The sequence below is a fragment of the Malurus melanocephalus genome, unplaced genomic scaffold (genome assembly GCF_030028575.1).
Source record: "Malurus melanocephalus ecotype Western Australia unplaced genomic scaffold, MMel_1.1 scaffold_13, whole genome shotgun sequence".
NCBI lineage: Eukaryota > Metazoa > Chordata > Aves > Passeriformes > Maluridae > Malurus > Malurus melanocephalus.
In genome coordinates, this window is record NW_026623245.1 from 3925261 (window position 1) to 3940334 (window position 15074).

Genomic DNA, 15074 nt, shown 5'->3' on the forward strand with positions numbered 1-15074 from the left:
ACATCCCCATGGCCAAGGGGGCTGGTGAGGGTTCTGAGGGCATAGGGCTGTCCTCACCAGGTTTGCTTCAGGTCAGTTACTGATGTAGGACTCTCAACCTTTTCTCCTGGGAGCAGCTCTGCAGTGCATGTTACAGATAAATTCCAGGGAAATATAATAAAATCCTGGGGAATCGGGGCAAAATAAGAAACCCACRTGCCTGGGCCTTTGGGCAGATAAAGCATCCTTCTGGAGCTAACCAATAACAGCAAAAATAAATGAWGCTTAAAAACTGATTATGACTTCCAGTGTATGAAATGAGTCAGTGAATAAAACAGGCTAAAGAAATCAGAAAATATATGGAAAAATGAAGACATTTTTTACCCCCATGAAATCAAGGGATTCCTGTGAAGAGCAGGAGAGGAAATGCARCACTGCTGCTGTGAAACAAAGCAGGTGATCAGCACACTATGTCTGGGTATCTTCAGCTCCAGCCAGGAGCAAGGCACTGCAGGMAATGTTCCACTTAAGCATCCTGGGAGCCTCTGCCTGCGAGGGGTTCCTTAACTTCCAAATTCTCCCTCTGTGACGATGCCCTTCTTCCTCCTGCATTTGGAGAAGGGCTGCAAGGTGCTCCGGACTGACCACAGTGCCTGTACATCCCAGGCAAGTTTTCTTTAAAGGACTTCCACGGGAGCTGCAGATGTGCAGCACCACACTGGACAGCAATTGCTATTGCCACTAATAATAATGATAAYAATAAAGGGCAGGGAAGAAATAAGACTGTAACCTCCTTCAGACCTTGAGGTCTGTGTGTTTTGGGATAGCAAGGATTCCAAGGGRCACTTGGATTCTGCTTTGTCTGAAGCAGTAGAAAATAGAAGTGAATAACCGTATACGTATGTGGTTAAAAGGCTAAACATAAGGAATACACATTTCTTTCTTTGAAATACGTCAAAAGGGAATCACTTAGCAAAAAAGATTGCTTTTTTTGACTGCACTTTGCTTTGAGAGGAAAACATTCAGAAGGAAAACAAAAATGCTAAGAGCACTGCAATTGTGCTGCTTCAAAATTTACAGCATRAAGCTTTTGGCTTTTTCACCTTCAAGTTTTCATGCAGATTGTTTTATACAAGAAAMATGGAAAGCAGGAATGGAGACAACTGACTCAGGCTCACTTTTTGGGAGGGAAGGGGGAAGAAGAATTTTTCTTCTGGAGTGATTCTTGAACTCTTGAGTCAGGTTTCAAAGTTCCTTGTTGTCAGGTATTCCATTTGGAGTACTGCTCATATGTCTCTCTCTGTATCACCACGGGAGGCACCCATGACATGTGTCCCGGCGTGCCAGTCCTCACAGAGCCCACAGCCACAGCTCTGGAAAGGGAGGCAAGGAGATGACTTCCATAACTCAGCAGAGAGCATCACTGGCAGCAGTGAGGAGCTGTATATTGTGACTGCAATCTGCAGCTCTGCCAAAAATCCCCTTTTCTACTGCACTTTGAGCCAGCCTGGGTAATGACAAGGAGTCTTTTRTTGCCATTTGAGGAGCTGGCTGTTGGTCCAAGCTCTCTTACTCATTAAGGAGGCAGCGAGGGGGGAGCAGAGTGCTGATCCCAGTGGGAACACGTGTCCTAGGTTGGCCCATCTGCAAAATAATTSTCAATGTCATCCAGGCCAAAAGCTGTGTCTGGGATCAGACGTGGCTAAGTTCCCTGGCCACGGTGGACAGAGCAAGTGTGGTGACAATTAGAGGGAAGGAAATGGAAAYGTTTTGGGGAGTTATGGCACAGACAGTGACATCTGTGGCAATGGGCTCATCAGCTGAAGGATTTGGTGTAATACATATTGCAACAAGGYTGTATTCTCAGAAATCCATGGCTTGCCAGAAAAACAAATGAAACCAGCCAGGCTTATGATTCGGTTTGATTGCTTCCAAACCCATCTTTAATCAAAGTTCTTTTCATGGTTATCAMAACAGGGTTTGCTTGAATCTCAGGGCCTAATCCTCAGCTGGTGCAAGATGCAGTGAATCCTTTCAATTCAGGGGAGCCTTGCCAGTTTACATCAGAYTGTGGTTATATTTAAGTGCAGGTCATTTAGAAATATGCAAGTACTTATTTGCTTTATTCAAAAATATAGCTGGAAATAAATCTGAAACCTACCAGGATTCATGAATCACTTACACTGMAGTGCAGGRAAYGCAAGGATGTGACATCTAGGTGTCYCCAGTCCRTGTTTTATCAAGAGGGGATATCCAGAAGGTCACTGTGCTTAGAATGGTGGCAGTCAAATGTGCCACCAGTAGAACTGTAGGAGAGCAAAAGAGATGTTGCTCACCTGCAGCCTCCAGAACCTTCCAYATCTCAGCCCTGCTGCTCCACTTTCAACATCCCTGCATCCTCACTGGCTCCTTCCAGGCTCCCCAACAAACTGAGGGGGTGTAGATCCCTTAAAATAAATGGGGTCTTTTTAGATTTTACCAGATGAGGATTTGGCTGTGAGATTCAGATAAGCCCTGGTCTAGCAGTCTTATGAAAGAACTCGGATGAAAGATGTATATGGAAGCAATAAAGCCTTGAACAAACACTGGGACCTTCTTCCCCTTTCAAAACATGTCAGCTCAGAACCCCAAATAGCTCCTCCCCAGACTGAAYTTTGCAGTGTCAGGGAGGAAAAGCAACCATGATTTGTCTTACTGCTGGGATGCACTGGTTTGGAATAGGGCCCTCATTCAGGAGGGAACATAGGTTTTGGAAATCTGATTCTCCACCTCCAGGGACAATTCCACTTCCCACATCCTAATTCCTAGCCATGGAGGATTGCTTTGACCTCAGTGCCATGGGCCTGTATCTTCAGGAACTTTCCCCATTCATGGAACAGTCACAGGGTAACGAATAAATGCATTTCCCTGGGAAGAAGGGACTGTTCATGACCTTAAGAAGGAAGAAAGTGATCACCTGGATTGAACATCGTTCAGCAGGTTGAAAGAAGCAGCAGCAGCTCTCTGAAAGAGAAGGAAAAGGGAAGTAAGTTTTCAGACCCAGGGACCTGCAGCTCTTTCACTGCCTTTTKGCAGTAGCCTCTAAAAACCTCAGTGCAATGGTCTGCAAACAAGACTAAAACCTCTGGGTAATATCTGAGTATCAAGAGAACAAACAGTGTCACCTAATGAAGGTCTAGCCAGAGAAATACTGATTTTACTCTATGCTTTGTAATTATTTTGGGGTTTTTTTACATCCCTTGCACTTGAATAATTGTCTCCCTTAGTGAAAGCAGTGCACATAATATATGGCAGAGTCAAAAGAGCTACATTAAAAACCATAATTACTTCTGTTTCACAATWAGTAGTTCTATTAGAACATGTTTTGAATAAGATTTATGGTGTGTTTTCTAATTTTTAATTATGGGGAAGAAGCTTAGCCTTGAGTATTTCTTCTCTAAAATGTTTAAAATAACATGTAGCACAGTTTTGATCTGTAGAGAGGGATACAAAACCAGGAAAAAACATGAAGGAAGAAAAGGATAAGGTATTTTGTTTGTGTGTGTAAGCAATGTTTAAATGGAATAATTAAATTTACCATAATCAATAAAATGTGTGAGTCGAGTTTATTGAAGTAGCTATTTCCCATTGCATAATTTCCCTGGGGAACTTTCATTTTTAATTCAAAAATAAAAAAATAATAATTAAAAAAAACAAACCCCTGAGCACTTACTGTAAATATGCCAGCATATGTGTGAGGTTAAGAAAAGCACGAGCCTACACCCAGGAATCAAAGAGGGGCTTACCACTGCTTTGACACTAATTGTAAAAGCTGAACGTTTGCTAGAACCATAATCAAATCTTAACTGCCATGGGGGACTCGTTCAGCAGCTCTCAGTAATTCTAATAAGATGCAGAGCCTTTCACCTTTAGGTCACCAGTTCAAGCCCACTCTGGGWTGGGTAGTAAACAGAAGGTAAATCCCGAGCCCAGTGGATACCAGAACATCCAGAGCAGATGCCAGAACAGCTTTTGGGCAGGAGTGGGTTTTCCCATGTCACCCATGTTTCCCCTGGGATTGACACAGCCACCTTCTTGCAGAGCTCAYCTCGTCTCTTTGGGCTGCACATCCTCCCTTCTGGAAAGCAGATGAGAAGCCCTTCTTGCTGCATTTCCTCCATTTCAGCTTCAACCTCCCCGGGTGCCTCAACACACCTGTCCCAGAGACCCCAGAACTGCCATGGGGTTTTCCAACACTCCTGGAGCCCTCCTGGCAGCACTACAAACCCAGGGCCGAGTCCTCACCTTGGCACTTTCAGGTAGAACTCCCTGCATYGCTCAGAGCTGCTCCTATGGGAAATCCCAGCTCCAGCTGAGGCCCTGACACTGCCACCAGCCCCACAGAACCTGAAGTTTTGTGAYAAGCATCCCATGCACTCCCTGTTACACAGACACCTGGAGGGGTCATGGCTAAACAGTGTCTTCCTTGAGGCAGCCATGGACATTGGTGTTCTGAGCTGCGTGAACAGGAAATGACAGCAGGATGATCCGAGCAGCCTGGAGACAGATTTGCCTCCAGCACGGATGGCAGCTGTCCCTCAGACACAACTCGGAGGCTGCTTCATGCTGTACAGCTACAGGATGCAACCCCATCTTTCTGGCTGTGTCAGCGTGTGCAGTTCTGTGCGTGCGTGTGCGTGAATGGAACAGTCCAAGGCCTTAATTGTGCCTCATGTTACTACAGCTGAGAGGTTGAGGAGTTCTAAGGAACAATTCATTCATTGTCCTCTACACATCTGGGTTAATGTTTCCTCTATAGATTAGGCTGTACCAGTGTGTTCCCTCTCTACTCACCACAAGCCAGCAGTGCCAATTTCCCTCTGTGGCAGCTCCAGTGACAGCTGTTTACTTGGAAGCTCATCAATTTGATATATGGGTGCTAGCCACAAATTAATGGAATACTTTCCAGATGCAACATCTTTAAATATTCAAACAATAAGCCAAAAGCACTAAACTGTCTTGACATTTTTTATTTTTTCTCCCAGCTCTGGATGTCTCTCAGAGAAGATGTAGACACAATTCCTTGTGYCACTGGGCAGAATGCTTCAGATGCTTGAAAGGCCAGAGCAGCGTGAGATGCTGGGTGGCAGATGGCTGATGGTCTTTGCCACCTGAAGCCAAACCCAAAACGGCCAAGAAAGAGCAAAATGAAGCAAAAAGAATCATTGAGGCTGACCCATAGGACGCTGCCTTGACAGCCAGCTCTGGTGAGGGGCTGCGTGTGTTGGCCTGGACCCCAAGCTCGAAGGAGCTGCACAACCTGCAAGGAGTTGCTTCCCAAAACACGTCCAGAGCCTCATTTGAAATAGTTAAAAGGAACAAGAGCAGTCTGCTGAAGATGTTTAGTGGCAGTGGACCAGGATCACCAAATGCCTGGAACMTTTCCATGCTGGGTGACACCTAGAAATCCTTCTGAGAAGAGGAGTGGACACCCAGCTCAGAAATGGAGACAAGACCTGCCCACGTGTGCCRTTCTCCCCAGCCCAGCTTTGGCAATGGCATCACTTTGTGACCTCAGTTTGCATCAACAGCCACCCCAATKCTGAGGACTGGGACAAAATCAGCGTTTGAGGGCGAAGATCAGCATTCAGAAATGAGCAAAACTGCCTTAGGACTGGAGAAACTTTGTTAACACTTTTGCTGGAAGTTGAGARCAGGTTGAGATGAAGGCTTTGGTGAAGTGGATTGGCTACACTGAAGCTGTGTGGTGATGATTTATGCTGCCGCAGAGCCGGGCCAGGAAGTGTAACTTATTTCTTGGCCAACTTACATCACTTTTTCTTCCCTCCTTGCATTTTCTTTGGCAATTTTCTTCTTTGCATTTACTTATTTTCTTCCACTGAAATTCAACATGATCTGGACAGTTGAGCTACCAGGATATRGATTTTCTATCCAGCAGTTAAAGGGAGGAACTTTGTTACATACTTTTATCTACTTAAAAATACCAACAAACATGGTCTGCGTGGCCTTAAATTGGAGGGCAAGGGAGAGCTCCAAGAAATCCTGTCTGAATCTGAAACCAGTTCAAGCCTGAAATGCTGCCTGTTTGAAGATTTCTCCTTTATTACCTCTGATGCTGTTATTAATTAGAGAATGAATAACTATTACAGTTATCAGCAACTTCATAGAARTGAAAAATTCAAGTTCATTATCTTATGGGAGGAAAATAAACATCATTTAACAAGGTTTTTAAAGCAWCAACAGTAATACCAAACCAATTCAAACTCCAATCCACAGGCAGAATGGACATCTGCTAGAAAACTATGATTATTCCCCCACCCACCACCCTGAAATTTAGGGATTTGTGGAATATGGGCCTTGCCTAAAGTTGCTTGGCAGAAATCCCCACATTAAGTTCTTATTTCATGAAATCATATGCTAGTAAATCAAACACAGAAACAGGAATAAGTAAATCCACCACATCCTTTGAAAAAGGTATGGTTTGACTCTGTCAGCTCAAGTTGACCAGACAAAGAATGAGCCAAAAAGTGATCACCCAACAGTGACCCACCTTTTGTGTTCACCTCTGAATGCCACATGAAAAGTGGCAAATGAATGTCAGACAGCAGGAGGGAAAGTGGGCAAAGAATGGAAGAACAACATCAACATCACGTAATAAAAACCAGGAGATCATCAAGATCTGGTACCTACAAAAGCCAACAGAAGCTTTCACACAGATCAACTCTCCGTAGCTTTTTCCAGTGCACTCACAAGTTTCAGAGCCAGAGCCAGGTGTTGGGCAGACTTTGTCACCTGAGAAATTCATYATCTGGTCTTACAAAAAACATGTCTGTTGAACCAACAATATTTGCAGACAACAACTGATCTCTTCTAAATTATGTTTCAGTTCTCTGTCCCATCTTTTCTCTTTTCCCCCAGAACAGATATATTTGAATTTTGGTGCCCAAAAACTCTATGGAAAAAATAAGTTCAGTGAAATTTTCAGCTTTTTTGGAAGAAAACTAAAATTTCACCTGGAAAGTCACAATAAAAAATGAACTTTTCTTGCCAACATTSGYCTTAAGAGTATGAAGACATGGATTKCATTCATTGKTATGTCCAAGAAAGCAAATGGACAAGAGAAATCTTGAAATAAGATGTGCAAAGAGAGTGATCTTGTTGAAAGCAGTTTAAAAAAGCTTTGTATCAGAGGCTGCTGGGTGCCCATTTTGATCCCAATCCACTCAGATTGCTATTTTTTTCCAGGCTGCTGCTTGGAATTAACTTGGCCACCCAACTGCATGCGGAGCCCCTCAGCTCTCCAGTTTTTAAAGTTACTTCAATGACAAAATACACAAAATTTGGTAGCCTACTTCATCTCCTGACACTCTCAACTTCTAATTTAAGCATTTTGTTTTTATAACTTGGACATACTAAGATGGTTTCRTGCCTGTTGATGTATCCTCGATCCATAATTGTTTTGGAGTTGTGATTCATCACTGTGAAATCCACGTGAAAGGAACTTCCCAGAAATACCGGGATTTCTCAGAATCCCCACCTGAAGGCCATTTAAGAAGATATGACTCTGTAATTWACCATTTCTGAGGAGTTAAAAAATATAAACAGCTCAAATGTGGCATTTTTACAACCTTAATAAACCCAAAGGCAGCATTTACTAGGTACACACTTTAAGGACAAGAAAAAGGTTGCTATAGAGGGTTTTATTTCAACTTTAGTTTGTATTTGAACTATTTTTTGTTTGGGCTGAAGTTTTCACTGTATTAAAAATTCACAGTCCAACTCTAAAAAGCAAAAAAAGTGACACACTGAAATTCTGAAAATAGCAAATATTCAGATATTTTCATTCTTAGACTAAGGAATGTGCTTGCTTATTTAAATTTCAAAATCTGTTTGTTTCCAAATGCCTTTTCTTTCACTAAAATTGCAAATTCCAAACATTTGTGGCTGAACAAGCGATAGTTCATAATTACAATTTTTTTCTACTTGATTGCATTTACTAAATAAAAATAGAAAAATCAAGGAAAATAACTGGCCCCAACACTGCCCCCCTACAGAGGGTGCCCTGCCATTACCATGAGTTACCATGCCCTGTCAGACAGGATGCTCTGGGATTAGGACTCAGGCTTCACAGGCTCCACTTATCCCATTTGAGAGCCAAAAGATGAATCTGGAATGAGCCTTCTGAGCTGACTGACCTCCTCCTCCTGTGGCAGCAGGACCTGGTGCAGCCATCACRGTGGAAGTGGGTCCCATGTAACCCTATCCATGTCAAGCTCCGGAGTACCATGAGCATTATGTTTTATGGCTSCTGCAGAATACTGGGGGATACTAATTTTACAGGTGCATTCTAGCAAACTGCAGTCCCTAATATCAGAATGCCATTAAAAATAATGCACTCCTTATGCCSAGGCAGTTAATTTAATATTAAATCAATAAAACATTTACTAGAGCTGGTCAGGGGCCTGGTTGCTGACAGCAGACTCAGCTCATGGCAACAAACGTCTCCTCACCCTTCKCAGACAGCTGCTGGTTTATTGTGGAAGACGTCTTTGGTCCTGACAAATAGCCTCCCTAAGCCCTAATGAGTGCAGAAACTCAAAACATTTGTGGGACATTTATTAGCAGGGAAATACACCAGCCTTTTGGGAGATTTGGATYGACAGCAGCAATCATCCATGGGCCGAGTTCAGTCCAGCTTGTGAAAGGAACACAAAATGACTTTCTTGGCTACAGGGAAAGGGATTGGAGCTCTTTCCAGTTGGTTTCATCTCTGGGATATGGAGACTGGGGTGGAAGCTTTTCCCTGYGCTGAGTATTCACTGATGGAGGCATTTTACACTCCACCAGGTTCCCAACAAAGTCCCCAGATGGCAGAGGTCACTGGGATGGGATCCATCACATCCTCTCTGCTGCTGAGCACGAGCAAATTGCCTGGCACAACCACCTTTGCCTCTCCATGGTTGCTTCCAAATTAACTCAAGCACAAACAACAGGATTTTGCCAGCATGCCTGACAGGCAATGTGCTACAGTGACATTAAGAGGTAAAATTAGGGAACTGTTTTGTTAGTTTTTGGTTGGCTTGGTTTTGGCTTTTTTCATAAAAGAAGAGAGGTGAACTTTCTACCAAGAAYCTGAGAAGCAAAGCAGAACTTTTACAGCAACTACTAATGACACATCAAATAAATGACAAGACTAAAAAAAAAAGATAAAAAAGGCAAAACCCAAAAAGTACCGAAATGAAAAGAATTGACCAAGCTCCCAGGGAGCAGCAATCTGGCCCTTCTCTCTGAAGAATGAGCAGATATCTTCTGCCCAGATGGTTTTGTGTGGAAAGTGCAATTACTTGAAAAATTCCTGCACAAGCTGGCTCTCAACACTGTTCTCAGAAGGTAGGATCTGCCCTGAGCTGACACAGTTCTAGGGACCTACAGCCAAGATGGTCCACAGGATAAAAGAGATTTGGGACACTGATTTCCACGAGAGGATCAGCCTGCACTGTTGTAGGCACATGGTCTCAAAGCCACTCCCAGCAGACCTGCCTCCACAGCAGTGAGGACACAGGTACTGGGATGGCTGGTGGAGTCACCTGGTGTCTGCCTGGARGGTGCCTTCCCTAAACCCTGAGGCCCTGGGATGAGCAKGGCATGCCCAGCTCTGACTTATCCYRACGTTGATGTTGTTTGGGCAGTGAGTGGCCCCGCCACACTCACAGAAACGCTGTGGCCACAATGCACAAAGCCAAGCCCAGCCAGAATTCATACACAGCTCAGTCCCTGAAAGCTTCCCTTGGACATCAGCATTCCAGCACATCTAATAGGATGAAAACAATTTTCATGCCATGAAAGCAGAAAACTGGGTGAGGTCTGGGAGCATAGTTAGGATGTGGTTTTCATAAGCTCTCAGCGCTGGCTTAACTGCTCCAATTACAGTCCAGGGGTAAGAGAGTCCCACTGACTTCAACAGGAGAAGAATTAGGCCAGAACCAAGTGTTTTGCAAAATCCCACCCTTAGATTTATATAACGTAGAAAATAAGAATCACATGGCAACCTTCAGAGGGGAAACTGGCCCGTTAAAGTGCRTATCATTATTTTAGCCACCATTTTTAATTAGAGGATTTGTGGCGCTGATAGATGCGGTCTGATGTGGCTGGGGAATGGCCTCTGGCTGGGGAGAGCTGAATTTCACTGGGGAGAATCACAAGGATGTCACAGGACCAGCGGAAGGCAACATGTTGATGCTTTTATTTGTTAAAAAAAAAAAAAAAGAAAGAAAAAGAGTATTTTTAAAAAACTCAAACATATTTGTAGAGGTTTTATATTTGTAGAGGTTTTGCTTTTTGAGGGAAAGAACTTTCCTTGAAAGGAAAACAAAATCTCCTACCCCCATCTAATAGCCCATTTCTATATTCTTGTAAATATAAAATTTTTCCTGATTTATGACAAAACCAAACGAGTATCTTCATTCCACCTTGCCTTTGGAATGAACTCGACAGAAGTTGTACAGGGAAATGTAGGCTAAAGCTTTTTTCACCAGCAGCCTTTGATAGAGAGGTGCCAGTGTCCCAGGTGGCCACCATAGTCCTGCAGTGATGGGGATATCAAGTGGGACATGGTGTTATACAGAGCTGAAGGGGCAGGATTCACTGCTCCAATCTGGAACACCTTAGTTGCCTGCCCATATTCCAGGAAAAAAGGAAGAGTAGGAAGAGACAAAAACATTCTTTACAGGTTGCAAACTGCAAACTGTTCCCTGAGGCAGGGCTTTGGAGCACATCAGCATTTCCTCAGGAGTTCTCAACAGGGAGCAGGGAGTGAGGTTGTTCCAAAGGGTCTGAACCCCATGGTAGAGGTTGGGGGTCCTACAGACAAACAGCCTGTGTTTGTCCCTGGGTGTGTGGGGACCTGGCACATCCTTGATGTGACTGTGAGTCAAGAACAACTCACAAAGAGGACAGACTCGTGGAAGCTCAAACAGGGCAAGAGGACAACCAGGACACGATGGCACCTTAGCTGTGCAAGAGGRGATGCTTCCAGGTGTGTTCACTAGTACCAGTGGAGCAAAAAGCAGGGGCAATGCACTATTTCAGGGATTTGCCCTCACCAGGGATAGAGGGAAAGGGTCACTGACCTGTTCCTCTTAGCCCAAGTGCTCCAGCTGAACGTGGGACCTCCCCTTRTGTCTTGACTGGAAAGTGCTGTCACCTTAATCCCAACGCTGTCAGCAGAGTACTTATCAAGCTGATGGATCAGGTTGGGATAAAATCTGTGCCTGTGCTTTGGAACACTGCAGTTAAGTCCTCCCATCACTCCCAAATCCCTGCTGGTCTCTCTGCCCTGGTCCCAGACACTCTGATTGTGTTTTGCAGGAGCCCTGGCACTGCTGGGCTCCCTGCTGCAGGCTCCTGCCTTGYAAACCCTCACAGACCCCCCTCACTGAGGGTCCTTGTTGGCAGAAACACTCCATGGGTCAGGCTCAGCTGGTGACAGCTCTGCAAAACCAGGTCTGGTCTCTGCTCCCASCACTGCACAGACATTGAGTGTGAAAAAAGTTGCCGTGAACAAGCCATTAACAGTGCTGGGTGCAGAGATTGGAGCTCAGGGGAGATGTTACCACCCTGCCCAGGCTTAGGGCTCACCCCCAAAAGCACAGTGGAGGTTTCTCAGCTGTGTTCTGAAGCCCCTGGCACCCATGACCCRCCATGTGAGATGCAGCCCCAAAGCTTCAGGAAAAGATGCTTTTATCAAACATTTTTGCCATAGCAGACACAGGGAGCTCTTGGCTGGGTCCCTCCACTCTTTCCCCTGCTTTATTTGCACAGATGTTTTTGCCAAGGCTTGTCATCAGCTTGGGGAGAGGGCAATTGAAAAAAAAAATAAAAATAATAATGACCGAACAAGTTGAAGAAATTGCAAACAGTAAATCTGGTGCTCACTAGGCTGAGCCCAATAAGTTGCTGAGGTTGTACTTTTCAGATTCRGTTTTAGGCTCTTGTAAATTTTCAGTTATTTTTAACCCACCTTTCTGAGCGAGTCTAGGAATGAGAAAGTAATTGTTTCATCAACTCGGGCTATATAAATCTCCTTGGGGTTTATTATTTGCTGTTTCATTTTACTGGCACAAGAGCTCCTAGGAAAGTACAATAACCCACTCCTTGATTTACAGCTTGGAAGCAGGCGCACGCTGAAAACCCGAGCGCGCAGCACCTGAGGAAAAGTGCTCCGAGTTAATTGAAAAGCTTCAGGAAACTGGAATTCCTCGCAGTGATACTGTCACATGCGTCAGCCACCAGATGTAACTCCAATTTTCTGCTTTCATAATAAGAATCCAATTGATATCCCCAGAAATAAAAACCTGCAGCCAGAATAACAGCACATTTATCATGGGCAGGTTTAAACCCYACAGGAGAGCTGCCCTCAGCACAGGGGCTAGTAAGTGCCGGGGGTGCTTTTTCTTATATAAAAAAGCTTTTTTTTGTGCATATACCTGTGTGTACATCTCCAAAGGAAGACTAAAATGGGAAAAACAACATTGTCTGTGGAGAGGAAACACAGGGAATGGCAATTTTTTTGGCCAGATTTAGAGGTTTCCAGCTTAGGCAGGTTTCCCATTCCCTTCAGTGGGGTTTGTATTTTGTCAGTGGGGTTTGTTGTGCAGTRTTTAAACTGCAAAGACACCCATCTTCCCACCCTGAGATTTCCCTGGGATGCCAAGATGTAGCACCCCTGAAAACAAGACTGCTTCACTCCCCATACTCAAAAMACAGGCTCTGCATCATGATTTGGTGAGAACTTATCTCAGCCTATGGGCTCAGGGGTATCCAACATCCCCAATAGGATTTAGCTGTCCTCATAAAGCTGGCAGGCACTTGTCTAATGTAAACATTCCCATGGAGATTTTAAGTGCATTAGGGTAAAAAACCCCCTTCGATTGTTTTCCGACCAATTTTAGGCAATGTCTGACTTTACTCACACTGGATGGGGTTGGTTTAAGGATTTTCATTTTCAAAAGGGCAGCTCTGCCTCTGGTTCAAACCCAAGCACACATTTCCACCATTCTACAGCCAATGTGCTATTTCAGACAGAAACCACAAAATGCAATGAAATTAGTGACCCTACTGGAATTTAAGCTCTTTCATATATTTTCACATTCTGTAATCTTAACATATTTCACCCACACATGCACACAAAAGCATGTATCTATATATACACGTAATATATTAAAAAAATTATAATACTGTCACTTAAGCTGCATGTTTGTAACCCCAGTCCCTTTCACACCAGAGTAGGCTGTTCTGCTGCTCCTGCCCTCCTCTCTGCATCTGCTCCAAGACTATGACAAGCTGAGGGTGTTTTTTAAAAACCCTAAATTGTCAAAATTGTAGCAGTTTAATTTTATGTCAGTTAACTTTTGTCCTGTCACCTTATTTAACAGGCCCTGCTAGCAGCACACATATTTGTGCTCAGGAGGAATTCAGCTCAAATATAAGAGGCCAAATTACTTCTCAAGTTTGTCAGACCTTTGATATGGGCTGATCTCTCCCAGCAAACTTGCTCCAAAGCCATTTAACGATAATACCACTGGCATAAAATGTTGCCTTGGAAGCTGGCCCCCGCTCAGCCCTGCCAGAGGAAGACCAGGACAGGCTGCAAACCTCCCTCATGATCATGGGCTTGGTGAGAAACATCACCCTCCTGTTGGCAGTAGGGAGCTGGGAATGTCCTTTCTTACAGCTCCTGGATAACTACATCCAAGTTTGCAATATGTTTGGATAAGGTGCTTTCCAGTACTTTATGTAAAAGTGTCCTTTTCCCATCTGAGACTCTATTTTCATTTGTTAATCAGTTGCCCAAATCTCACTGATGCCTATTTTTTTTTTTTTAGGAAGATTTGGAAGGATGTGCTGGGCAGGAACAACTGATCTCCAGGAGCAGAATAACGAGGCAATTCCACAGAGAAGCAGAGAGCACCTCCCCAAGAAGAGCCATTCCAAGGAGTCAGTCCAAAGTACTCTCACATTAACCTGCCTCTGAAGTTTAGGTAAACTTCCTGATCACTTAGACTTTCAATTTATTTTTAGGGAGCTATTTCCAGTAAGTGGTTCAAGATGGATTACAGTTTAACTGGAAGCTTGGGAATAAAAAGATAGTCACAGAAAAGCTGGGTTCAATTCTTGCCTCTGCCACAGACTTCCTGTATAAATCTGGACGCGCTGCTCCGGGGGGGAATTCACCTAACTCAAAACATCGAATTTCAATGGCTCTATTAAAGAGCTCAGGCTTCCATTAGAGCCAGAGGAGTGAGATAGGCTGGGGGGATCCAGAGCACTTCCAGGAGAGCTGCCCTCCCTGACTTAGTAGGGAGCACAGGCTCCCAATTTCAGAGCATAAAGCTCTAAATCACCTCTGCCCTTCTGACATCCTTGAGGCTCAGTTTTTCACCCGTGAGATATTTTTTTGGATTAGCAACAGGAAGAAAGTGGTACCCAAATTGAGCCTGAACTCAGGATAGATGCAGGAGATGCATCAGGCAAGACCAAAGTTTGGATTTAAAATTTTCATTGCTATCTGTGATTTATCAAACTTCAGATGTAAAAAAAAAATATATAAAATGAAAATGTTTCAACTATATTTTTACACATTTGCTTTTCCCCCCTCTCTTTTTTTCTCTCTCCCAGTGGTTGTCCCTGGGATCTTGAGAAACACAGCAACACTGCAAGAGTACTTTTGGTGACATTGGTGAAAATACTGTCACAAACTTCTGAGCTTCACAAATGGGCTCCAAAACCAAACATCTTCCCTGTCAGTGTTTTTGAAATGAAAAGAAGTAGACAGTGTATGCTACTGAAGTAAATTAAAATTCTTCTACTACTGCCCTTTCCCAAACATATGTTATAAGGACTTTTTTTGTTCACTTTYAATTCTGAATGACTGAGAACACTACTCTCTACACCTCTAGAATGAAATTATTTGAGAACATTGAAATGCCTAAGAAGAGCAAGCAACACCACAGCATCCAATGTTGGGTAAGGAATTTTAAAAAGTGAAGCTTCACATATATCAGATTCAACTCCTAACAATAAACATGTTGAATATT

The 15074-nt window shown here is 43.8% G+C and overlaps 1 long non-coding RNA gene across 2 annotated transcripts in view; it reads right to left on the reverse strand.

Moving 5' to 3' along the window:
- Positions 1-15074, reverse strand: part of LOC130583424 (uncharacterized) — a 114482-nt gene that overhangs the window by 24500 nt on the left and 74908 nt on the right. For both annotated transcript variants that reach the window (XR_008966423.1, XR_008966424.1), the window contains exon 2: positions 2936-2982. This is a non-coding gene — a long non-coding RNA (uncharacterized LOC130583424). The remainder of the gene's footprint in view (positions 1-2935; positions 2983-15074) is intronic.